We start from the raw sequence: 25,441 nt of genomic DNA, 5'->3' as shown, positions 1-25,441 counted from the left end.
TGAACCTGTGTGCTGCCACTAAGCAGGCAAAACACTGTGGTACCCTGATCTGTAGGAGCTCCCTGTGTGCTGTCATGCAGGAAAGGTATAGAGAAGAAGCTGGTAGATTTGCTAGTACAAAGCTCCACCAGCCCTGGGAGGTGGATTTCTCTGTACTAGCAAAGATAGCTCATCCACCACCAGCTCCACCATCTGCCACCATCCAGGAGCTCTAGGGACTGCTCCTTTCCCCACCTCCTAGGCATTGCAATAAACCCCAATGCACAGTTCACCTGATCAGGCTCTGCACTGATTTATAGAATCTTAAATGATTCCCTGCTGGGACTATTAGGTTCGAAGAGTCAGGTTGAAGATTATTAATTTTATTTATAATGACAAAAATTGATCTTCTAAACACACTGCTTGGGTGAGCAAAACAATTGAAAGCAGGGTAGAAGGCCAAGTGCTAGTTGTGAATGGGATTCTTGCATGAGAATGGTGAACAGGACTTTGCCCAAAGGAAGGATGACAGCTAGTAACTCTAGTAGTGGGGACACAGTTTTGAACACATAGTTTATTGTATTTTCCATATCTTCAAGCGACTCTACAAATAGTGAGTAATTAATTCTCTCATCCACCCTGTGAATTAGGTAAGCAGCCCCATATTATAGGTAGGGAAACTTGATACCGAGAGGGAGTCAGTGTACAGGCCAGGATTCTCTTCTGTTTTTGTGCTTAGACCATTTGAAATACTACTGTCATCTGTGAACAAATCTTGATTAAAATAGAAATTGTTAAATAATAAACCAAATATGATCCCAAAGTTTTTCATGTTCATATGTCTCAGTGTCCAACAAAGGTTCCAAAAAGAAATGAAGATTTATATTTATATAAGGATACTAAGACATAAGTGACTACAAAATTGCATACACAAATAATTTCTATTCCGCAACATATATATCTCCATATCCAGAAAACAGCTATTGTGAATGCATGCACCACTGCCTGTAATCAGTCAACCATTTCAGCACATGCTTAAGTTCCGTTGACAAAGTTAAGCAGGTAGCAGCACAGAAGCAAGGGTGGCTATACCATACCATGCTATCCTTATTTCTGTGCTGATGCTGATGGTGGCTCTATGGTCGAGCTGAGCACCCGTCCAGCAGCTGCTGCTTTTTGACCACCCAGCTCTGAAGGCAGCGCCGCCACCAGCAGCAACCAGAAGTAAGGGTGGCTGTACTGCAACCCCCTACAATAACTTTGTGACACCTCCCCAGCCCTCTTTTGGGTCAGGACTCCCACAGTTACAACACCATGAAATTTCAGATTTAAATAGCTGAAATCATGACATTTATTAATTTTAAAATCCTATGACCGTGAAATTGACCAAAATGGACCATGAATTTGGTAGGGCCCTAATCATATGAATGTTCCAGAATCATTCTCATCCTATTAACTAAGCATGATGTCACAGGTGACTGCTCTCCTCGAGTTACTATACTTTGGATAAGTTAAATCTGAGGTCTTGTGATCCACTGGCACTGTTATAGAGACAGTGTGTAGATCATGGTATCCTGGCAAAACACTAGATCACATTGTTATTGATGACTAACTTTTCATTACATGAAACATGGTTTTCTTGATTTCCTGCCCTTGACTATTGTGTAGTGTTTCTATGCAGTTAGAAAACAGCCATACACCATCCCACATTTGGCCACACTTTCATAATAAGTGAAGTATCAGAGGGGTAGCCGTGTTAGTCTGGATCTGTAAAAAGCAACAGAGTCCTGTAGCACCTTTAAGACTAACAGATGTATTGGAGCATAAGCTTTCGTGGGTAAATGCCCACTTCGTCGGATGTATGTGACGAAGTGGGCATTCACCCACGAAAGCTTATGCTCCAATACAGCTGTTAGTCTTAAAGGTGCCACAGGACTCTCTGTTGCTTCATAATAAGTGAAGTGAACCTTGTAAATCCCTTACTTAGTCCATAGGGATGTTTGAAGGTTTGATTAACTAATGTTAATAAGTGATTGAGATCATTAGATGAATGGAACTCATATTATATAAGTTCAAAGAATTATTTTTTCATAACAGATTTAAATACAAAGGAATATGTTACATGCATAGCTTTGCTGTATTTGTTTGTTTGTCTTATCAGACTTATTAGACCTTTGTTTACAGGATGGAAATGATCTATTAGGATATGTTATATTCATGCTCATCTATTCAATTTCTTAGGGTCAGGTTTTCAAAAAAGCCACCAAAGTGGGTTGCACAAAGTTGGCAAAAGCCAAAACTTCATTTGCAAGTACAAAGTTGTACATGTGTAATTTCTAGTCCATTTCTGTCTACATGAAGATGTGGCCCAGGCACAAAAATATCTTTATGCTTCATAATCACTCATTAATTTATCCTCATAACTCCACTCTGTGTGAGGGAAGTAGCATTCTGATCATTCAACATATGGCAACTGAGGCACACAGAAATATAAGACCCAATTCAGTATGGTATTTCAATGTGTGCCTCATTTTAAGCATGTGAATAATTCTATTGACTTCAATTGACAATTCATGCCTAATTTTAGGCACATGTGCTTAAGCATCTGGTTGAATCGGGACCAAAATAACTTTAAAACTCCAATAGTTGGTCTGTGGAAGATCTGTGAAGCCTGTTTATAGTAGGAATGTCCCCGTCACCATCGTATCTGAACTCCTCACTCTCTGTAATATATTTATCCCCACAGCATGCCTGTATGTTAGGAAAAACTACCATTGTCCTCATTTATAAGATGGGGAAATGAAGCACAGAGAAGCACTAAAGGAAGAATTCACTAGGGGAATGTAGGCCCCTAGCTGCCACTTTAGGTCCCCAAATCCAGCATTTAGGTGAGACTGACTTTTACAAAATCACCACTCAGCTGCCACCTGTAGGTGCCTAAAGTCCCTAGATGCCTAGGTTTCCACTGTTAAAGTCCACAAGGTGCTTAAATTTAGAAAACGGGGAATGAGCACAGCTACCTTTGTCATGACCAGGCCAGTCAGCCTCACCTCAGTCCCTGGAAAAATCATGGAGAAGGTCCTCAAGGAATCAGTTTTGAAGCACTTAGAGGAGAGCAAAGTGATCAGGAACAGTCAGCATGGATTCATCAAGGGCAAGTCATGCCACTAATTGCCTTCTATGATGAGATAACTGACTCTGTGGATGAGGGGAAAGCAGTGGATGTGTTATTCCTTGACTTTAGAAAAGCTTTTGGTACAGTCTCCCACAGTATTCTTGCCAGCAAGTTAAAGAAGTATGGGCTGGATGAATGGACTATAAGGTGGATAGAAAGCTGGCTAGATCATTGGGCTCAATGGGTAGTGATCAATGGCTCCATGTCTAGTTGGCAGCCGTATCAAACGGAGTCCCCCAAGTATCAGCCCTGGGACAGGTTTTGTTCAATAACTTCATTAATGATCTGGAGAATGGCATGGATTGCACCTTCAGCAAGTTTGCAGATGACACTAAACTGGGAGGAGTGTTAGATACGCTGGATGGTAGGGGATAGGATACAGAGGGACCTAGACAAATTAGAGGATTGGGCCAAAACATATCTGATGAGGTTCAACAAGGACAAGTGCAGAGTCCTGCAATTAGGACGAAAGAATCCCATGCACTGCTACAGACAAGGGACCGAGTGTCTAGGCAGCAGTTCTGCAGGAAAGGACCTAGGAGTTACAGTGGATGAGAAGCTGAATATGAGTCAACAGTGTGCCTTTGTTGCCAAGAAGGCTAACAGCATTCTGGGCTGTATAAGTAGGGGCATTGCCAGCAGATTGAGGGACATGATCATTCCCCTCTATTTGGCACTGGTGAGGCCACATCTGGAGTACTGTGTCCAGTTTGGGGCCCCACACTACAAGAAGGATGTGGAAAAATTGGAAAGAGTCCAGTGGAGGGCAAGAAAAATGATTGGGGGCTAGAGCACATGACTTATAAAATTATAGAATATCAGGGTTGGAAGGGACCTCAAGAGGTCATCTAGTCCAACCCCCTGCTCAAAGCAGGACCAATCCCCAACTAAAACATCACAGCCAGGGCTTTGTCAAGCCTGACCTTAAAAACCTCTAAGGAAGGAATGAGGAGAGGCTGAGGGAACTGGGATTATTTAGTCTACAGAAGAGAAGAATGAGGGGGTATTTGATAGCTGCTTTCAACTACCTGAAAGGGGGTTCCAAAGAGGATAGATCTAGACTTTTCTCAGTGGTACCAGATGACAGGACAAGGCGTAATAGTCTCAAGTTGCAGTGGGGGAGGTTTGGGTTGGATATTAGGAAAAACTTTTTCACTAAGAGGGTGGTGAAGCACTGGAATGGGTTACCTAGGGAGGTGGTGGAATCTCCTTCCTTAGAGGTTTTTAAGGTCAGGCTTGACAAAGCCCTGGCTGGGATGATTTAGTTGGGGATTGGTCCTGCTTTGAGCAGGGGGTTGGACTAGATGACTTCCTGAGGTCCCTTCCAACCCTGATATTCTATGATTCTATGATGACAGTGCCTACCAGCTTGCACCTAACTCATGCCCAAGCCCCAGTTTACAAACTTGGTATTCCCCTTTATCTTGCCTTTTACCCTGATCTGGTAGGTATTCTCAAAACATGTCTAATCCCACTCAAAATGGCTGGACATGGAGGCAGTAGAGTGTTCCCCCCCCCCCCCGACACACACCCTTAGTCTTTCAACTAAGTGATTAGGGCATTCACCCAGGCTGTGGGAGGCCCAAGTTCAAGTCCTTTTTCCCCATCAGGCAGAGAGGGAAATTGAGCCCATGTCAATCACATCCTGAGTGATTGCCATAACAGCTGGCTAAAGGTTATTGTGGGAGGGGCACAGCACCAGCACTGCCTCAGGTTTTCTTCAGAAGAAAATAACTTGGTTTAGGTGCCTTCGTTCAGGAGAAGGCACAGCTGTGAATCCTGAGCAGCGACAGGTGCCTCCCTCCAATCTGGATGTAGGCTCCTAACTCTCTTGAAGATGCAAAGTTTAGGCTACACCCCTCTCCTCAGCATTTCTTACTACCTAGCTTAGATGGATTCCCACTCAGCACACTATCTTTTTGTTGATCCCATTCTCAGGTGCCTGTCTCTCCCCCTGCACTGAATAGGTAGTTTGGATGCCTAACTCAGGACTGTGAATTCCACTTGGTAGCAGGATGCCTAAGTCCCCCACATGAATTGCCCACGGTCATGCAGGGACTCTGTGGCAGAACAAGGTATTGAACCAATTCCCCTAATTCCTAGTCCTGTACTTTAATCACAAAACCATTGTACTCAAGACCATTCTTCCCCCTTTAGTAAACACATCCAGATTTAGTAAAGTTATATGGAACCAGGAAATAATGTTGATTTAGACCGTGATTGGAAAATGACCAACACTATCTCGAACACACACAAGTATGTTTTGATTCTTGTATATTGCAGGGCAATAAAGTGAGGAAAACTTCCCTTGTTCTCATATTGTATCTTTGTATGCTTAGACCTCCTCCAGAAATGCCATTAAAATGTTTCTGAATATTTTAATTAACACCATATGTCAGCCTGGGTGCCTCACTGATGCTCTTGCTCTTTACCTGATGACTGGAGAACTTATATTTAAAGAAGACATTTTAAGATTTGTGCCCTAATGTTGTCCTTTGCTATTTACCTCTATCAACCATGCTTCATTAAATAAAATGTTTTGAGAGGTTGCCAATGTCCCTGTGATAAGATAGCTGCTGCCATTTCCCCCCTTTACAGAGTATTCTTGTATGGGTAAGGTCAAGACATCATTAAATTAGAAATGTGTTGACAATTGTCTTGTACTTTTCAAAGACTGTAGCAAATAGAAAGTTGTGTGGGAGGATCAATTATAGACTGACTTAGTTCTGAGATACCTAGCCTGTTTCATTTCTCAGTCATACTCCTATATAAGAAACAACTCCTTTTAAGTCAATTGATTTACAAAGTGTAAAACCCATGTAAAATTAGAAGAGAATCAGGCTCACTCTTTCTAATCCTCTCATTATTTCACATGATGTCTCAACAACAAAGGAGATACTACATTTTTCTCCCTGATTTTGAGACAATAATACAGGTTCTGATGTGTTAGTCATAAGAATCACTCAAGCCCTCCTTCAGAATTTAAAGAATTATTAATCATATCACAAAATCTTCTTAAAAAGTATCATTTATAGGTGGCTGCTTTAAGATGTATGACTCTAATAGAATAAAGTGAAGGTGCAAGGTTTTTTGGTTTTTTGGTTTTTTGGTAGTACAATGTCAATTACATTTTCACAGATTTCTTTAATTTTTTTTTGTCCTCTTCATTTTTGCAGTACCATATGTCCAGCCCCTGGAGCTTAAATAACATTTCATTCACACTCACTCCTTCAGCAAGAGTTTATTTTGCTTTCACTAAACATTTTAATTGGCTGTTGTGCTAGAACTGCTGCAGCCAAAAAAAAAATAGTGCTTTCCCTCTAGTCTGTGAACAGCCTTATAGCTTCACCAGTGATGCTAAATGTTCTGGAAACTTATTTGCGTACTTGAAGTGCTTGATGCACTATATTCCATCTTCTTTAAAAAAAATAAAGGCTTCTTAGTTAATTGCTTCTGATAGAGTGGCATTCCCCCCTTTGCCAGCAGGTCAGTGCAAGGCCAGTACACAGACCTCAAAACAGGGGTAATGGAAGACTTCAGTGGTGCAACCAGCCTTGTGTTGGGCCTCTGTACAGGGGTGATTTTCTCCCCCAGACTAGAAACGGACAACTCAGAAGACAGCCATTTTGTATGTCACACCAAATTAGTAGCAATGTAAAACAAAATCATTACATTGATCAAATTGATTTTACAATACAGATATTTAGACTTGGGACAATACACCCAACTCTCTCTGTCTCTGTTCCCTTTACTTTGAAGATATAACACAGTTTCTGTGGGCTTACCTGACACAAAGCCTATTGAAATCAATAGAAATATTCCCATTGACTACAGACAACTTTGGGTCAGGCCCCATATATTCCAGATACAGAAAAATAGTTGATATTTAATAAAAACTAGCATAATGTTTTCAATAATTATCATATGTCATTCAAAACAAAAATGGTTGTATAAATCTAGTGAATCGATATTCTTTTTCCACACGTGTATGAACTACGTTTGGCCAGATAGTTAATTGAGGAAGTGAAATCTACCACCTTCCGAACTCATCCAACTGCAGAGTCAGAGCTCTGACTTTTGAGAGTTCATGGTCCCTTTTACAAATTATTTTGATTCCCACCCTATCCACTGAACTTTTAAATTCTCTGCCATGTACACTACTGAAAAAAGTTACTACATGTTAGGCAGCCAATCTGTTCAAATGTTGGACTAACTGAATATTGCAGCCAGTTGACTATAGCTTCCGATTAGTTAAAAAATGTGAACATTTCAGCTGCCCAGTGTACTTTGTAGTTGGGATATTTTTGGTTTGTTTTTAATTAAACTTTTCTCTGCATACTTGGGTACAAATTTAGTCTAATCCAGGGCAAATTTCAATGTAAACTTAATGCATAAGCTATATATATATATATATATGTATGTGCTGAAAGCACCATAGCCAGCAGGTAAATATTTCAGACTAATATTCTCCTAAAACGTCCTTTTGTGCATATTCAGCATTTGTTTAATCAAAGTATGTAAACATTATTTTAAAAAATTATTCCTCTGCCATTTGTAACATGTACTAAAGAAAGAGACAAATTATCGGAATAGAATGTTGCCAACACTGCGCAATGTACTGAACAAATGGCAGCAGAAAAACTTTACTGTAAAGCATTAGTCAGACCCCTGGTTCTTATAAACTCTGGGAAAACACAATTTTTCATGCCGTGACACTGATATACTGTCTTTATTTTTAGATCTTGTGCTGTAACAACAAGCCACAAATGTTAAGAGTGCCCTGCTTGATATTTGGGTGTCTGCAGGTTTGATTTAGATTACTACTGACACAATTCAGGAAGTGAAGTAGACCGCGGTCAGGTCATCCAGTCAGCTGGCCTCTTTCTTACCTTTGTGCTCTAAAGAAATATGAACCAATTCGGACCATACTGTGTTGTGATGGAAATCATTTCTAATGGACTGTGGTTACACGATGTTGCAGAATATATACATCATTCAGCACCGGTAATACATCTTCTTTCCATATAGCAAACAGTGCCCCATTTAGTGAGAATGGCCACATTCATCTTGCTCTGCCTGTACTTCATACATCACATGGCTGCAATACTGATTTGCTATCAGAAAGTAGCAGAACATTGAAAAGGGGTGTCTGAAAATGACATAACAATAATTGGATTCTCACTTACAGAAAAGATCGAATGCCAGGGCTCATCCTTTGCATTCAAGTATCTGATGATTGTAGGAAGGGGGAGGGGGGGATTTTTTTTTTTTGAAGGCAGCTCTGAAAGATAATATGATCTGTACAAATTGTGCTAATACGATAACCAAATGGCTAGAATTATATCTATAAAATTCTCAGCTAAACTGTTTGCATTACACTTTGATTAGTGTCTAACCTTTGTGCCAAGCAAGGTTGTAAAACTATCTTTTTTTCAAGTCATCGTGACATGCTGATATGAGTGATAAGCAAATATGTGCCATCTTGTTCACTGAAGAATCATTCTGCGCATGGCTGTCCTCATCAGGATTTATTTCTCCCTCAAATCTACAAGCCGATGACAATATCCCACACTATAAACTCTACCCCCCGACCCAAGCTCTACAGTTTGGAACAGTGAAAACAACATTTTTTTTCAGCATGATCTGATATCTTGACCTTTATTTAAAATGAAATTTACATGCAGATTCATGTATGACCTTGATATTTTGGATTTTCATTTTATTCCCACAGCTCCTCTACAGATTTTTAAACATAACTAATTCATTTCCCAGTTATTTTCCAATGGCATTAAACTTTTCTGTAGCTTAAAGTCCTATAGGAAAATCAATTTGCTTAAACTAAAGTAAAAGGCAAACATAAATGAGGCTGAAGAATTGCAATGATGAATCAGAGATTTAAAGCAAATATTGAAAAAAGACTATGATTAATTGCGATGGCTGATTCAGTATGAAATGTAAACATAAATTAGGCAACATATTTTTGCAATCTGAAAGTTCCTCATCAAGTGCTAGTCCATATACTTATTCCACAGTTGATGAACACATGTCTAGTGTGCACACATAGAATTTTCTTGTCAGCAGTATCTGCCAGGACAGTGCATGCACCTTTCTTTTCCTTGTGCACTTCATTAGGGTATAAAGGGTGGAGCTATGCTGCTTCACCCAGTTCCTTCTCTCCCACCCATGTATCGGAGCAAGTCTCTTCAGGATTTGCATCTACTTTAGTGTTATTAGTTCGCAGTTCGGTTTAGTTAGTTAGTTAGGTCTATGGGACACTGCAGGGGGAAAAGGGCTTTTTCCCTCCATCATCACTGGCAAGTCCCCAGGCTTTAAGAACTGCTGATCCTACAAGGTGGTTGTGCCTCTGAACTATGGACATATGAGGTGTCTGTTCTGCTTCACTGAGGGGCATGTGCCAGAGTGCCATGAAATCTACAGGTCCTTCTTGAAGCTGACCCAACGCTGAAGGGAGGCTCACCTGAAGGAGACTGTCCTCAACCATCAGGCAATCAGACCAGTCTCTGGCCCCGGGGTCCACACATCAGACTCCTTGGGAGATTGGAGACTGTTGAAATATGCTCCTGCTTCAGCATCAAAACCAGCTGAAAGATCACTCAGGCCTGCAGCTTCCTTATCCTTGAAGCACAGAAAAAATGGATTCGGCACAATCGAAGGAGAAGAGGCAAAGATTGCCTTCCCCAGATCCAATTTTGAGGCTGAATAAGATTATCAGGCTGTTCGACTATAAAGTTACTTCAAAACTTAGGAAAACTTCCCTGAACACTGGAGTTGGTACCAGCTGAGTGAACCTCGCCATAATAGAGGCTCCAGGTGATGCAAACCTGGCTGTTTTAGCAGCTTCTATACTGAGGCAATTTGAGAGACTGCTGACTAGTGCAGTACTGGGTAGAAGCCTGCCTCTGGTACTAGTCTTTCTATTGTCTCTGGCACCAGCTCCAATGCAGTGTCCCCTGCATCAATCTGCAGGTGCCCCACTGCCTGGGGCCACGTCATCAGGACCAGTGCCCCTACAGCTACTGGAGCGGCATTCATCACTGATGTTTCCCAGATTCATGGGCCCAGCAATTTCATTTCTCCTACCATCCAGTCAGGCTCCTCCTACACCCACAGGGTGAACATGACCCTTCCCATGTTCTTTCATGTCTTCTGACTCGCAAGATGATGATTATCTGTTCTTTGATGATTATCTGTTCTGTTCATTTCCTCTGGGGCACCTGGCATTGGCCATTGTCGGAAGACAGGATACTGGGCTAGATGGACCTTTGATCTGACCTAGTATGGCCGTTCTTATGTTCTTAAGAAAGCCATCAGCCCTCCCCATCCAGGTCCCAGGGCTTGGTGGTATCAGTTTCGTCCTGGGGGATAAGAGATGCATACCCATAGTTGATGGCAGAGTGTGATACTGACCAAATCTGGTACAAGGACTGCTAGTACCAAACACCAGGGTGTCTGGTGACATATGATGAAAGTATGTGGAGCATGTGTGCCCCTAGAGGACGTCAGTGCTACCCAAGAGCAGCCTCTCCACTGCAGTTGTGGCACACACCTGCACCTCACACCTGCACCAGAAATTGGATACTTCCCTGCTGCTTCCCCCGGATCAGAACCAGGAGCAGGCTGCTCAAGTGCTACAGGTCCAGGATGAGGAAAAGATAGTACTGAGCATGACCTTGTCATCTCCCTTGCCCCAGATCAACTGACTACTAACCCTGAGGACTACAGGGTGCTCCAAGACCTCATGAGAAAGGTAGCAGAGAGGCTTTGGCAATACTACTGAGGAGGTGCAGGATATGTCATACAAGCTCCTTGACATCCTGCACTCTGCGGTACTCACTGATCTTGATCAATGAAGGTCTATTGGAGCCCATGAAAGCCCTATGGCACAGGCCAGCATCATTGGCACCAATGTCCAAACAGGCAGATAGATGGTACCAGATCCCGGCTACAGGATATGAACAGTTCTATTCACACCTTGTACCAGGTGGTAATGGTGGCCAACGAGAGAATCTGTCAGGGCCACCAGAAAGCAACCCCCAAGGACAAGGAGGTACAGTGCCATGATCTAGTGGGCTTGAAATCCTACCCCACTTTGGGCCTCTGGATGAGGATCTCAAACTACTAGGCAGTCTTGGCAAAATACAGCCACATTAGTTGATGTGCTTTACAACAGTTTATTGACAAGTTGACACACGATTTCAGGCATGATTTCCAGACTATCATGGTGGAAGATCACATGGTGGCCAGAACCACACAGCAGGTTGCCTCAGAATCAGCAGACACTGCCTCCCAGGCGATGGCTACAGTAGTCACATGCAGCACTTCTTCTGGCTGGGTTCTGCAGGCATATCTTGGGAATTACAAAAAACTATTAAGGATTTACCATTTGAGGGTTTCTCATTTTTCCATGAGAAGACTGACAAGGCAATGAGATCCCTCAAAGATTCTACAGCCACCCTTAGATTCCTGGGGATTGATACCCTGGCCACTAGAAGAAGGCACTTCAGACCACAACCCCATCAACAACAGCAATTTTTCCAGTATAGACCTCCTAAGCCCTGGGCTGCAGGCAGAGGTATTCAAGAAGAAAGTCCATCTATGGGTCTACCTCTCAATTGCACCACCTGCTTTGGCACCAACCAGGCAGCAGATTTGATTTGGTGCCTGAGGACAACATACCATTAATTCCCCAATCATTGCCCTCCCTTCCATCTGGCAACCATCCGGCTCACTTCCAACGGACCTGATGCAACATCACCTTAGACCTCTGGGTATTGCAGGTGGTTCAGAAAGGCTATGCCATCCAGTTAAGTTGTCTTCCCCCTCCCCCGCACCCTCCATCTCCGACCCGCTTGAGGGAACCCTTTCATGAGCGCCTGCTTCAACAAGAAGTGCAATTCCCCTTTGCTGTGAGTGTGATAGAGGAGGTGCCTTAAAAAGGGAAGGGCGTTCTATTCAACGTACTTCCTCATTCCCAAGAAGACAAGAGGCTCTTCCCATATTAGACCTCAGAGACCTGACCATCTAAGCTCAGGTTCAGGATGGTCTTCCTCACATCCATCATCCCTTCCCTAGACCAGAAATACTGGTATGTTGTGCTTGGCTTCAAGGGTGCGCACTTCCACATCACAATACACCAGTCACATAAATGCTTCCTGAGTTCTGTGTTGGACAACAATCACCACGAATACTGGATTTTGCCCTTTGGTCTCTCTACAGCTCCCCATGTATTTATGAAGTGCTCTACAGTGGGGTGGCCTACATCAGAAGCATGAGTTTCCAGATCTTCCTGATGACTGGGTGGTGGGGGTCAACTCAGAATCTCAGGTCCAGGCCAGTACTGCATCAGCTCTCCAGCTGTTCATATGCTCTGGGCCTGCTGATGAACAAGAAGAAATCCACATTAAACCCTGTGCAGCACATAGAGTTCATTGGGACCATATTCAATGTGGAGACAGTTCTTGCCTATCTACTACTTGACATATTTCATGGCAGATGGTGGAAGCTGAATGCATTTCACCAGATTTGTTTAAGACAAATCTTGGGAATTTATTGGAGAGATTCTGTAACCAATAAGAAAATGCTCCGTTCTCTCAGTCCAAAGGTCAGGGTAACTGTACTCTTTGCAAGGTGGTGTCAGGAATAAATCAAAGGGAGACACAACGCATCTGTCTGATTAAGGATTGCAACAAACCCAAAGTGCTTTCATCCAAGCTTACTATTTTATTAGATCTCAAGCACACACACACATGCAAAAGGGTTAGAGCGCCCCCAAATAATAGCTACCCATGGTCTGGAGGTGTCTCAAGTGGTCAAACGACAAGGTTCAAGTGGCCAGCTATCTGCCAGTCACCAAGAAGTCCAAGATATGTCCAGAAGGTCAAATCCAAATCACTTAGACCTCTTTACCTTTTTATGCTCAAAATGTCACATAGCTTGTCAATGACTAATAACTGCTGAGCAAGCAGTTTGTTAAGCAAGAAGTTTCAAGCCGTTAGTTATACATATGTGTTTTTGCAGAGTCTGAAGTCTCATGGGTCCCCAACACACACACACACACACACACACACACACGCACACACACTTCAGCAGCTTTAAAGAAGCAAGACAGGATGATGCTGGATCATGCTCAATTCTTGTGGTCACTCCTGCTCCTCTCCTGCCCTGCTTAGTTATGCTAAGGCTGCTACAAAGGCCTTACAGCAGGAGTTTTTGGCAATAAGTTTAATAATTGATATTTACTGGCAGTGGCCTAGGCATTCTGCTGTCCTTCCAGTGTCTCCCATAACAGCGTCACACAGGTCAGCAGACTGCATTCTCAATGATGAGGCAGACAGTGGCTCAGTCATGTGATCAGGTTATCCTTCCCCCCCCCCCTTTGCAAAAGCACAAGGTATATCTTAGACTAGATTCCCCCTGGAAGGATGAGAAGACTTGGAGGGCAAAGAATTGACTTATCACAAGATAAGTGGGAAAGGATGCTGCCATCATGGAGATGACTTATGTTGAAATCAGACATCTTGTGCCATCTTAACCAGTGCCACTCGTTATGGGGACAAATGGTTATGAAAACCAATACTGCAGTAAAAGAAAAAAAGGTTCTCCTGATCCCAAAGGACCAAGCCCCAGACCCAGGTCAATATACAAATCAGATCTTACCCACAAATCACGCCATTGCCAATCCTTTAGAATCTAAAATCTAAAGGTTTATTCATAAAAGAAAAAAGATATAGATGAGAGCTAGAATTGGTTAAATGGAATCAATTACATACAGTAATGGCAAAGTCTTGGTTCAGGCTTGTAGCAGTGATAGAATAAACTGCAGGTTCAAATCAAGTCTCTGACATACATCCCCAGCTGGGATGGGTCATTCAGTCCTTTGTGTAGAGCTTCCGTTTGTAGCAAAGTCCCTCCAGAGGTAAGAAGCAGGATTGAAGAAAAGATGGAGATGAGGCATCAGCCTTTTATAGTCTTTTCCAGGTGTAAAAACACCTCTTTGTTCTTACTGTGGAAAATTATAACAAAATGGAGTCTGGAGTCACATGGACAAGATCCTGCATACTCTGATGAATTACAAGGCGTATCTGCCTTCTCTCAATGGGTCAGTTGTATAGGTGATGGTCCTTAATGGGCCATCAAGCAGGCTAGGCAGAGCTAACACCAACTTGCTTGGGATGTCACCCAGAAGCATAGCATAAGTTTGAAATACAGACAGTATAAAGCCAATATTCATAACTTCAACTACAAAATTGATACACACATATAGACAGCATAATCATAACCAGCAAACCATAACCTTGTCTCAGACACCTCATTTGACTCCCTTTATACAAGATTTGGTGCCACTACAGGACTTTGGTTGCAACCATGTTCTATATGGTCCCAGTTCAAATCAATAACATGACACGGGTATTTACCATAAATGCTGGAATACAAGAGGTCCTGGACTAATTGTTGCACCTGAAGCACTCCGGCCTCTCACTCCATGCTGTTTCAGCTAACAGCAATTTCCATTATCCACCCACTGACTGACCAGTCCTTGGTCTTCTCCCACCCATGGGAAAGAGGTTCCTGAAAAGCATCTCTAGATTGTACCCACTAGTCAGGGACCTGGCCCCAGTCTGAGACCTTAACCTGGTCATCTCAAAACTGATAGATGCTCCTTTTCAACCTATGGCTACCTTCTCGTTGCCCTATTTCTCCATAAAAATGTCCTCTCTCTTGGCAATCACATCTGCCAGGAGAGTCGGGGGAGTCGCAGGCTCTGAGGGAGGAGCAAAATATCTATGAGACCACATCCCAGATTGCTTCTCATAGTGGTGTCAGAATTCCCAAGCCTCATGTGCAGAGAACAGAACAAGAGCTGCACATGCTGGAAGTGCACAGAGCCATATTTTCCTACCTGGACAGGACAAGACTCTTCTGGAAAACTCCCCGGCTGCTTCTGGGTTACATGGAGAGTATCAAAGGTGCAAGAAATAATACTTTGGGCATATGTTAAATGAAGATTCAATTCCATCTCAATTATATTCCACTTAAAGATTTTCTCAGACTGATCATTTTTCCCAGTGGTGTTCTACAAAAAAATGATTCAAAAACACATCTGAAGTCTTTTGAACAAGAAAAGACTACTCAGTCTGTCATATCTTACAAGCAGGTCAACCTCAAAAGGAGATGGGAATCTGAAGAAATGGAGGGTCAAGCTGTGTCTGTGCAAAGAATATTGAACTGGTTTGCCCAGTGCATCAGGTCATGTTACTGGTTAGTGGACAGGCAGCCTCTGACAGAGTCTGAGCACACCCAGCAGGGCACAGTCCACCTCTCGAAAGAACCTGCAAATCCAAGATATTTGCAAAAGAGCAACCTGGTTGTCTATACACAGATTCACAACACTCTACACATTGGTGCAAGCAGTCAGGGCTGATGGAAGATGTTTCTTACAATCCATATTTATAGAGACTCCTCGTACCTACCCCCAATGTGGGCTACTGCTTAGATGTTGCCAGCTGTGGGAAATGATAGAGACTAGCACTCAGAGAAGAAAAATAGGTTATTTACCTGTACAGTAATGGATGTGCTTTGAGATGTGTAGTCCACATACATATACCACAACCCATTCCTGCTACTTTGGAGTCCTGATGTCACATGGTGGTGAAGGAACTGGTTGTGGCTGGTTGACTCTGCCCTTCATACCCTCACAAAGTGCACAAGGAAAAGAAGGGGGCTTCAAAGAAATGTCATGAAATTAGTAACAGAATTGTATTGTATTGTTTAGAGATCATCCTTTGCAGGTTTGGAGGTTCACTATACCTTTAGAGGGGCATTCTAATTCTTCAGACAACTAAATTTTAAGTTGTCTGCCCTAATTTTCAAACGTTTAAACCCTTCACATGAATGCTTAAGAACCAGGAGAGAGAAATAAAGTGGTACATGCCCATGAAGCATTGTGGTCTTAATTATTCCATCTTCTTCTGCAAGCAAAGGGGACTCTCCTTAAGCACATTTTCCCCAAGTAACAAGAAAACAGGTTCCATTGCCTCTTTTCCACGTACACTCAGAATTCCCTCCTCAGATTCACGATGTAGGATCAGGCTCCAGAGACTTTGAGAAGGAATCACTTTCCAAGCATTCGCCCTTTTTTTGCAGAAGATAATCTGGTGGATATCTGCACCTAAATTAATGCTTCTTGGCACAGTATTATAGTAGTGTCTGTCCCTGCACCGACTATTTTCTCTACAGGCCCAGGTACCTGGGTCAGTGGAAGCAAGGCTTCTGTAGGACTGTGCATTTTACTCCAGGTAACTCCAAAATGTTCCACTTCAGATTGGTGTCAGACTATTTTCTGAACTGAGCTGTCACTAGGCTCTTTTCAAAACAGTCCTTGCTTTGACACTTGTGGTATCCATCAAGGAGTTAGGTGTATCTACATTGTCCCTCCATTTCTTCAGATTCCCATCTCCTTTTGAGGTTGACCTGCTTGTAAGATATGACAGACTGAGTAGTCTTTTCTTGTTCAAAAGACTTCAGATGTGTTTTTGAATCATTTTTTTGTAGAACACCACTGGGAAAAATGATCAGTCTGAGAAAATCTTTAAGTGGAATATAATTGAGATGGAATTGAGTCTTCATTTAACATATGCCCAAAGTATTATTTCTTGCATCTCCAAAATATTCCCCCTCCTATACAGAGTGCTGCATAGTTGTACAGTAACTGCATTTTGATTTGGGCTGCACATTCATGCAAGGGAGCAATGAGGAATAAGATTCATTAAACAGCAAGCAACTTTACATAGTTGCATGCAAAAATAATGTATATCACTGACTCTTTCCGTTTACTAATAACTCTATTTAATAACAAAACAATTGACATAAGTATGCTTATAATGAATTGGCAAGTGCCAAAAAATCAACACTGAGGCTACCAGTCCATCTTTCACCCAATTTTGCTATCAAGTAATAATGTTATTAGTATTACTTTCTTCTGTCAGTAGCAAACACAAAAAAGCTGTAATTTCTGTAATAAAGAATTCACTTCCTATGCAAACAGCAAAGGGGAGAAGAAAGTGCAATAAGCTATGAGTGCAGTGATGAAAGCGGTTGTTAATTCGCTAAAGTTACAATCTGACTTTTTGAACTATCCCAGGAGGCATTTTGACTCAGAAATATCTTTTGTGTCAGAATTTCTCTTAGGCTTCCTCCTTGCTCTCAAGGGGTAGTAATTTACTCCTGGCCAATACCATCAGTAAATCACTACCAACCCCCTAATACCTCCCTCCCCCCCAAGCACACACACACACACACACACACACAAAATATACTGGCTCAGTTACTCTGGACTGAGCAGAGAGGGTGGAGCCTATGCATCTCCCTTTCCCCACCCACTTCCCACCTGCCTGCTTCAAGGAGGGATTAAATGGTTGATAGTCCCAGTGACTCCTGAACACCTTGACCTGAGGGTATAATTGTGATTCTTATTCCCTCTGTCTCCCCAGCATGAACGTGCAGCCCAAATCAGAGTCTAGCATTTTGGTAATATAATGTTTTACTAACACCATACATATTTTGTATGTGAAATATATAGATTATCTCCAAATACAGTCATACTCAGCCTTTAATTGTGGATTGCCCAACAGTAAAATTTCTTCCCTTGGTGCTATATGAAGTAATGAAAGTAAGAAAATAAGAAGATAAGAATGGGCATACTGGGTCAGACCAATGGTCCATCTAGCCCAGTATACTGTTCTCCAACAGTGGCCAATGCTAGGTGCTTCAGTGGGAATGAACAGAACAAGTAATCATGAAGTGACATGTCCCCTGTCACCCAATCTCAGCTTCTGGCAATCAGAGGCTAGGGACACCATCCCTGCCCATCCTGAGCTGCTATATTGAGTCAGGCCATAGGCCATCATGTCCAGTAACCTGTCTCTAACAGAGGCCCATACCAGCGCTTCAAGGGGAGTGTACCAAACAGGATAATTATGGAGTGATCCACCCCTGTCTTCCCTTCTCATCTTCTTGTAGTCAGAAGTTTGGATTGCCCTGAATATGAGATTGCATCCTTGTCTATCTTGGCTAATGGCCATCAATGGACCTATCCTCCATGAATTTATCTAATTATTTTTTTTAACCCAGTCATACTTTTGGCCATCACACTGTCCCATGGCAATGAGTTCCACAGATTAGATGTGTGTTGTGTAAAAACAATTTCCTCTTGTTTCTGTTAAGCCTGCTGCCTGTTAATTTCAGTGGGTGACCACTGGTTTTTGTATTATGTACAAGGGTAAATAACACTCTATTCAATATTCAAAATAATACTCTATTCAATTTCTCAACATCATTCACGATTTTGTAGACATGTATTGCTTCCACCCTTAGTCTCCTCTTGTGTAAGATGAAAAGCCTAAATCTTTTTAGTATCTTGTCATATGGAAACCATTCCATACTCTTGATCATCTTTGAACCTTTTCCAGTTCCACAATATCCTTTTTGCGATGGGATGACCAGAACTAGATATAGTATTCAAGGTGTGGGCACACCATGGATTTATATATTATGATATTTTGTCTTATTATCTCTCCCATTCCTAATAGTTCCTAACATTCTGTTAGCATTTTTCACTGCTGCTGTGCATTGACCGGAATTTTTCAGAAAACTATCCATGATGACATCAGAATATTAACACCTAATTTAGACCTCATCATCTTGTATGTATAGTTGGCATTATTTTTTTCAAACGTGAAGTACTTTGCACTTACCAAGGTTGAATTTCATCTGCCATTTTGTTGCCCAGTCACCCTTGTGGCTCATCTGGGTAATCTGATTGCGGGCTGTGAGACATTTTGCTGACATTGACCATCTGCAGGCACAGCCCCCTGCAGCTCCCAGTGGCTGCAGTTTGTCATTCCCGGCCAATGGGAGCTGTGGGAAGCAATTTGTTTGGTGCTAAAGATACACTTACTGGCCTGTAATTGCCAGGATCACCTCTGTAGCCTTTTTTAAAAAAACAGCATTAAATTAGCTACCTTCCAGTTATCTGGTACAGAGGATGATTTCACTGATAAGTTATTTACTACAGTTAGTAGTTCTGCAATTTCATATTTGAGTTGGTTGAATACCATTTGGTCCTGCTGACTAATTACCATTTAGCTTATCAATTTGTTCGAAATCCTCTTCTATTGATCCATCAATTTGGGATAGTACTTCAGATTTGTAACTCAAAAAGAATAACTCTGATACGGGTATCTCTGATGAAGAAACATCTGTGCCTTCTTTTTTACCAGGGATGAAAAAATGGATTCAGACACAGTAAATACTTTTGCCCATCACCTGAACAGAATCCAACCCTTTGTTGAGGCGAACATATATTCTCTTATTAAGTCCCAACCTACTTCCTGGTTCCACTCATGACCTTATTCCAGAACTCTCCCTTTTACTTCTTTCCCCCTACTGCTATCTGTTATGATGGCTGCCTAGCAGATTTATTGGCAACTTTGCACTGCTAGGCCCCAGTGTACCACCCACTCTAAATTTACTAGCACTTTGGGATTTCATTACTACTTCTGCCCACTCTGGTAAGAATCCCTGGAGTGGGAAATCTTGTACAGAGTAGAATTCCCTATCAGAGGCAAACTTATGCTCTGTGGGGATCAGTTATTAGGGAATTCAGAGTTCCAAGAGACTGTCAGTGAGTGGTACACTTGGGCTCTGCTGAGAAACTTCCAAACTTATTGGGCCCCTATTTTATAAGTGTGAGGAATGGGCAACAGGTGGGAGGAAGACAGGAGGAAAGTCTTACAACCCTTGCAAGAGGGGGAGAAAGGGAAAGTTTTACATGTCCTGAGGTCTGAATTCAGCACATTAGCTATATCCCTTGGGATAAATAGCAAATGAGACGTTTGACCCATCTAAACTCCATGTGATGTTTCAGCTAAGAGACAATATTTATGGCTGAGTTACAACCTCCTGAAAACAGGATTTACATAAGTAAAGTGCTTACACAACACAAATGTAACAATAGTGAAGTGAAAAGGATGTTATTTATAATATCACTTCAAAGCCAGTTTTTAGTTTTGTTTGCCGATTCATTCAATGAACTCATTTTTCATGATAAAGAAAAACTGTCAGCAATGTGGCATTTGAAAGAGTTATAGACATATTGTACAAAGGCATTTAATAGTTCTAATCCCATATCTTGTATTTGATCCCAATCCTTCTTTGATAGCTGACACTGCATTATACAGAGATCAGTCCAAGAAAGATCTCTCAGAGGCTCAATTTCTACTCCCTAAAGAGTCCATTCTCCCCTTGATGCACATGCATAATTCCTATTAATGTTAATGTGGTTTATATGAACACATTGTTGGAGAATGTAATTTGAGGAGACTAAATATTTCTGTTCTATATAAATAACTAACCATATCCCACTGTGTCTTATTCGGACCCCATGTTCAAAGATGGTGTGATAAATGAAGGGGGTGGGAGCTCACTTTTATGGACACCCAACCAGCCAGTAGCTATAAAACCCCTCTTAGTAGCTGTTCTCTAATTGCTCTACCTGTAAAGGGTTAAAAAGTCTCACTGCTATGCATAGGTAAAAGGAAGTGAGTGGGCACCTGGCCAAAAGAGCCAATGGAAAGGCTAGAACCTTTTAAAATTAAGAAAAAACTCCCCTTTTGTCTGTATGTTGTTGTTCTCCCAGGGAGAGGCAGACAGGGCAACAGCTATGCTCTAAGAAGCTTGAGCCAGATATGACAAAATCATCAGTATCATACCTAGAAACTACTCATTTAAAACCCCAGATATGTAAGTAGATCAGAAAATGTCTAGGAAGACACGATTAGGTTGATTCCTTTTATTTCTTTATGGCTTGTGGATTCCTCTGTGTTAACCCCAAGTGATTTTGTTTTGCTTGTAACCTGTAAACTGGACCTCAAAAAAGCTATTCTTGGTGCTTAATCTTTGTAGTTGCTCTTTTAAAATCTAGCAATAGCCTGAGTTCCCAGATGGATTTTCTTTCTTTTTTTAAAAATAAAATTTACCTTTTTAAAGAACAGAATTGGATTTTTGTGTCTTAAGAGGTTTGTGCACATGTTGTTTAATTAGCTGGTGGCAACAGCTGATTTTCTTTTTTCCCCCTTTCTCAGCTCTTCCCCGGAGGGGGGGTGAAAGGGCTTGAGGGTACCCCACAGGAAGAAATTCCCAAGTGCCCTTCCTGGGCTCTCAAAGGGCTTCTGCACTTGAGGGTGGCAGCATCTACCAATCCAAGCTCAGAGAAAAGCTGTAACCTTGGAGTTCAATACAAGCTTGGAGTGACCAGTATTAATTTTTAAAATCCTTGAGGGCCCCCACCTTCTGCACTCGAGGTGCCAGAGTGGGGAATTAGCCTTGACAGATGTCATGGACTTAAGCAGTTTGAAAATTTAGATTCATTATTCAATTAGAGAAACAAACTCTCCATTACACACACTTAGGACATCTACGTTGCCTCAGGAAACAGTCACCCAGATATATCACCATCAACATCTTTCAGCCATATTCTTAACTTTATAACACTGGGCCAGGTTCTCAGCTGGTGTGAATCAGAGTAGACTCCAATGTTGCTATGACATTTACATCAGCTGGGGATTTAGACTCATAGATTTTAAGATTAGAAGGTACCGTCATGATTATCTAGTCCAGGGGTCAGCAACCTTCCGTATGCTGTACATCAGGGCCGTAAGACATTTTGTTTACATTGACTGTCTGCAGGCACGGCCGTCCGCAGCTCCCAGTGGCTGTGGTTTGCCGTCCCTGCCAATGGGAGCTGCGGGAAGCGGCGAAGGTCACAGGGATGTGCTGGCCATTGCTTCCCGCAGCTTCCATTGGCCGGGAATGGCAAACCACGGCCACTGGGAGCTGCGGGCAGCCATGCCTGCGGAGGGTCAACATAAACAAAATGTCTTGCGGCCAGCCAGCAGATTACCCTGATGTGTAGCGTCCTGAAAGTTGCCAACCCCTGATCTACTCTGACCTCCTACACATTGCAGGCTACAGAACCTCACTCACTCCTGCAATAGACTCCTAACCTCGGGATGAGTTATTGGAGGCCACAGATCATGATTTAAAGACTTAAAGTTACAGAATCCACCATTTACACAGTGGATTTGGCCCATTGTTTCCAGTTACAGAATGAAGGAGTGATTAAATAATCTGAAATTTAATTATGTTCTAAATTACTTCCAATCCTTACCAAAAAATCTCCTAGGGCAAACTTCTGCTTTTAGATGCACAAGCATAACTCCTGTCAAAGTTAGAGAGTCATGTTCTTTGATGGTGTAACTCTACTGAAGTCAACGAAGTTAAGAAAGCAGAACATTTGACCCAATAGGAGCTGCAGAATGTTTCTGGGAACAGAATATCCAGCTGTCTTCCAATGTACCCATCACTACAGCACTTGTGAGCACATTCTATGCACAAAAACACACCCATTATTTAAATCAGTTTGTTTATACATCTGTACCTGTCAAGCAAACTCTAGCTATGAAGAATGGCCCCTCCCTTCTATTTTCATGTGACTTTTCTATGGATATTGAGTCTGAATATCAAACACTTTTTTTAAGCATTAAGTGATCTGGGTTACTTGATCAGTTATTTTAGTGCTATACATACATGATTGAGGAAACTGATTTTTCCCTTAAGTGAAAGTCCATGACCTGATTTTCCATTGCAAAGTGAGTGAGAAGTGGATGCTGAATTCCACTAAATCAGAATGGTAAGAATTTACATTCACTGTGCAAACAAGGTGCAGGGAAATGGAGAATCAGGCTCCGTGTGTTCAAATTTTGTTACAGTAATTATGAGCCCAACTTACCATTCATTGTAATGACAGTGAGTAGTTTCTTCAGCTATTATGCTCCTAATGATTGTTACAAGAGAGACCCCGGAGCATTATTTGCACATATTAAAGCATTAAGCGTATTAAAGCTATATTCATGCATGTCAAGCAGGGCTGCCTCAGGCTTTTTTGCCACCCCAAGCGGCGAAGGGGGGGGAAAAAAAGCCGCAATCGGCGGCACTTCGGCGGCAGCTCAACTGCGCCGCTTCATTCCTCAGTGGCAATTGGGTGGTGGATCCTTCGGTCCGAGAAGGACTGAAGGACCTGCTGTTGAATTGCTGCCGAAGACCCGGACGTGCCGCCCCTTTCCTTTGGCCGCCCCAAGCACCTGCTTCGTTTGCTGGTGCCTGAAGCCGGCCCTGATCTCAAGTTGTCCAAATATCTTTGCTTCTGAGAGGAAACATTATTAGACTAGTGTTTTCATAGCACTATTGCAGTGAAAGCAGCAGATCTTCAAAAAATCCATGATGCAATGTTTGTGGTCATGAAGGGTGTGGTATCTTCCAGCATAAATCTTACAGTGCTTATATTCTATGGTGATAGGTACTATACAAACACTGAGCTGGATAAGTAGATAGCACTCTTCCAGTTTGAATCAAGATATACTATGCTCAAAGGAAGAAAGAAGAGAGGAAAATACACTTCTGGAAACATAATGTATTCAGGAAATATCTATATTTTATTTATAGGGTTTATATTACCACTGCAACACATGTGATTTAAAGGATTTCTAGAGTTCCAGACTGGTATGTATAAAATAATAGAGACATTCTGACCTATTTTTTAAAAAATGTGTATGCCTCCTCAAATAGACTTGTTGCATATGTAACACCGACAGACCCTGGTTGTTGGTGGGTGGGATCAAACCTGGGACCTCTAGAGCTTACTGCATGAGTCTCTACTGCATGAGCAAAAAGACAACTAGCTGTTAGCTAAGGCTTTTATATCTCTCTCTAAGTAGTCTCGGTGCCACTGGATAGGACAGAACAAAACACCGAGGAGGTGTGTGGGTTACACATACTCTTTCATAGTGCACAGACCTGCCAAAATCTGAGCTGTTGCACATTATGGGAAGGAAAATATGGGGAACCTGTTCTGACGTTTAATGGGTAGTTTTCTGCGTTTATGTTATCCCATAATCGATAGTCTATCACATATTTTGATGTTCCTTTCTATTTTTGGATGATTATTCTTGTATTAGAAACTTAAGGACAACCAGTTGCTCCCATCACAGTACTCCACATCTACCTTTTGCTTCTCACAAGGACGCAGCCCCTAAATTTCTATAAAAGCAAAACAGAAAATGGCATGGACTACAGCTATATTCATTTATAAACAGAATGAAGTATATACATTAAATGTAGGCAGCGGAGCCAATGTTGCAGTGTTCAAACTATCTCTGAGTATTTCTCAAAGCTCTTAATAAGCATCTACGCATTATTTCCCTTTCCAAACTATTTCAACTGTGAGAGTGGGTGATTCTGATAGGTGTGTATGATTCTGCTCAAGAAACTTTGTCACAGCAAATGGAATTTCTCTTTTAACTTTTAGCCTCATCATCTCCTTGCTATGAGGCACAAGTTTTGAGTTTGTAAAGCAGAAATAGTTTCTGTTGGCTCTGTACTAGACCCCAAATAGTAATTTGTGCATTCATAGGAAATATAGAATATACACACTTAGACCCTGGTCCCGCAAACATGTATTCATATGCTTACATTTTAAGCATGTGAGTAGTCCCATTGATGTTGGAGACTACTCATATGATTAAATTTAAGCATATGAACACATTTACAGGTTTAAGACTTTATATTCCACTGACCAAATAAAGAAATATAAGGCTTCATCTCGCATAGCTGTTTTCTATTTATAATATATATTCATCATCCAAATTTTTCTAAATGCAGACTAAGGCTGATTGTATTTCACATTACATCCACCTACAAAAATAGACCTATTGCAAGTATCTGAATGGCTAGAATTATTTTTTAAAGATACGGTTTGTAGAAAAGTGACTGTTTGAGGCTGTTCTTTGTTCCTATACTGCAATAAAATTATCCTCCTCCTTACTATTCTTTTCTCATACCCTGGTGGGGGAATTACTATCAATTGTAAGATGTGGTGATAGAAACAATATAAAAATGCAAATGTGTAACACAATCGTTATTATCCATAAATCAAACTGTTAGTGAGGTTTTGTGTTAATCAACAGAGGTACTTTACATAGTACAGTCCTATATAGAACTGAAAGTATTACAATACATCACAGTCTTTGTTAATTACAGGATTTTAAAGTTCTCTTGTGATGCATTCTTCTAAACAAAACACTGTCTTTATTTTGATGCCCATTAGCACTGCTGTATTCCAGGGTCTTTCAGTCTTGCCATCATAAACCAACG

The sequence above is a fragment of the Terrapene carolina genome, unplaced genomic scaffold (assembly GCF_002925995.2).
Source record: "Terrapene carolina triunguis isolate 2854851 unplaced genomic scaffold, T_m_triunguis-2.0 Scaffold42, whole genome shotgun sequence".
Classification (NCBI taxonomy): Eukaryota; Metazoa; Chordata; order Testudines; family Emydidae; genus Terrapene; species Terrapene triunguis.
This window is presented reverse-complemented; position numbering follows the sequence as displayed.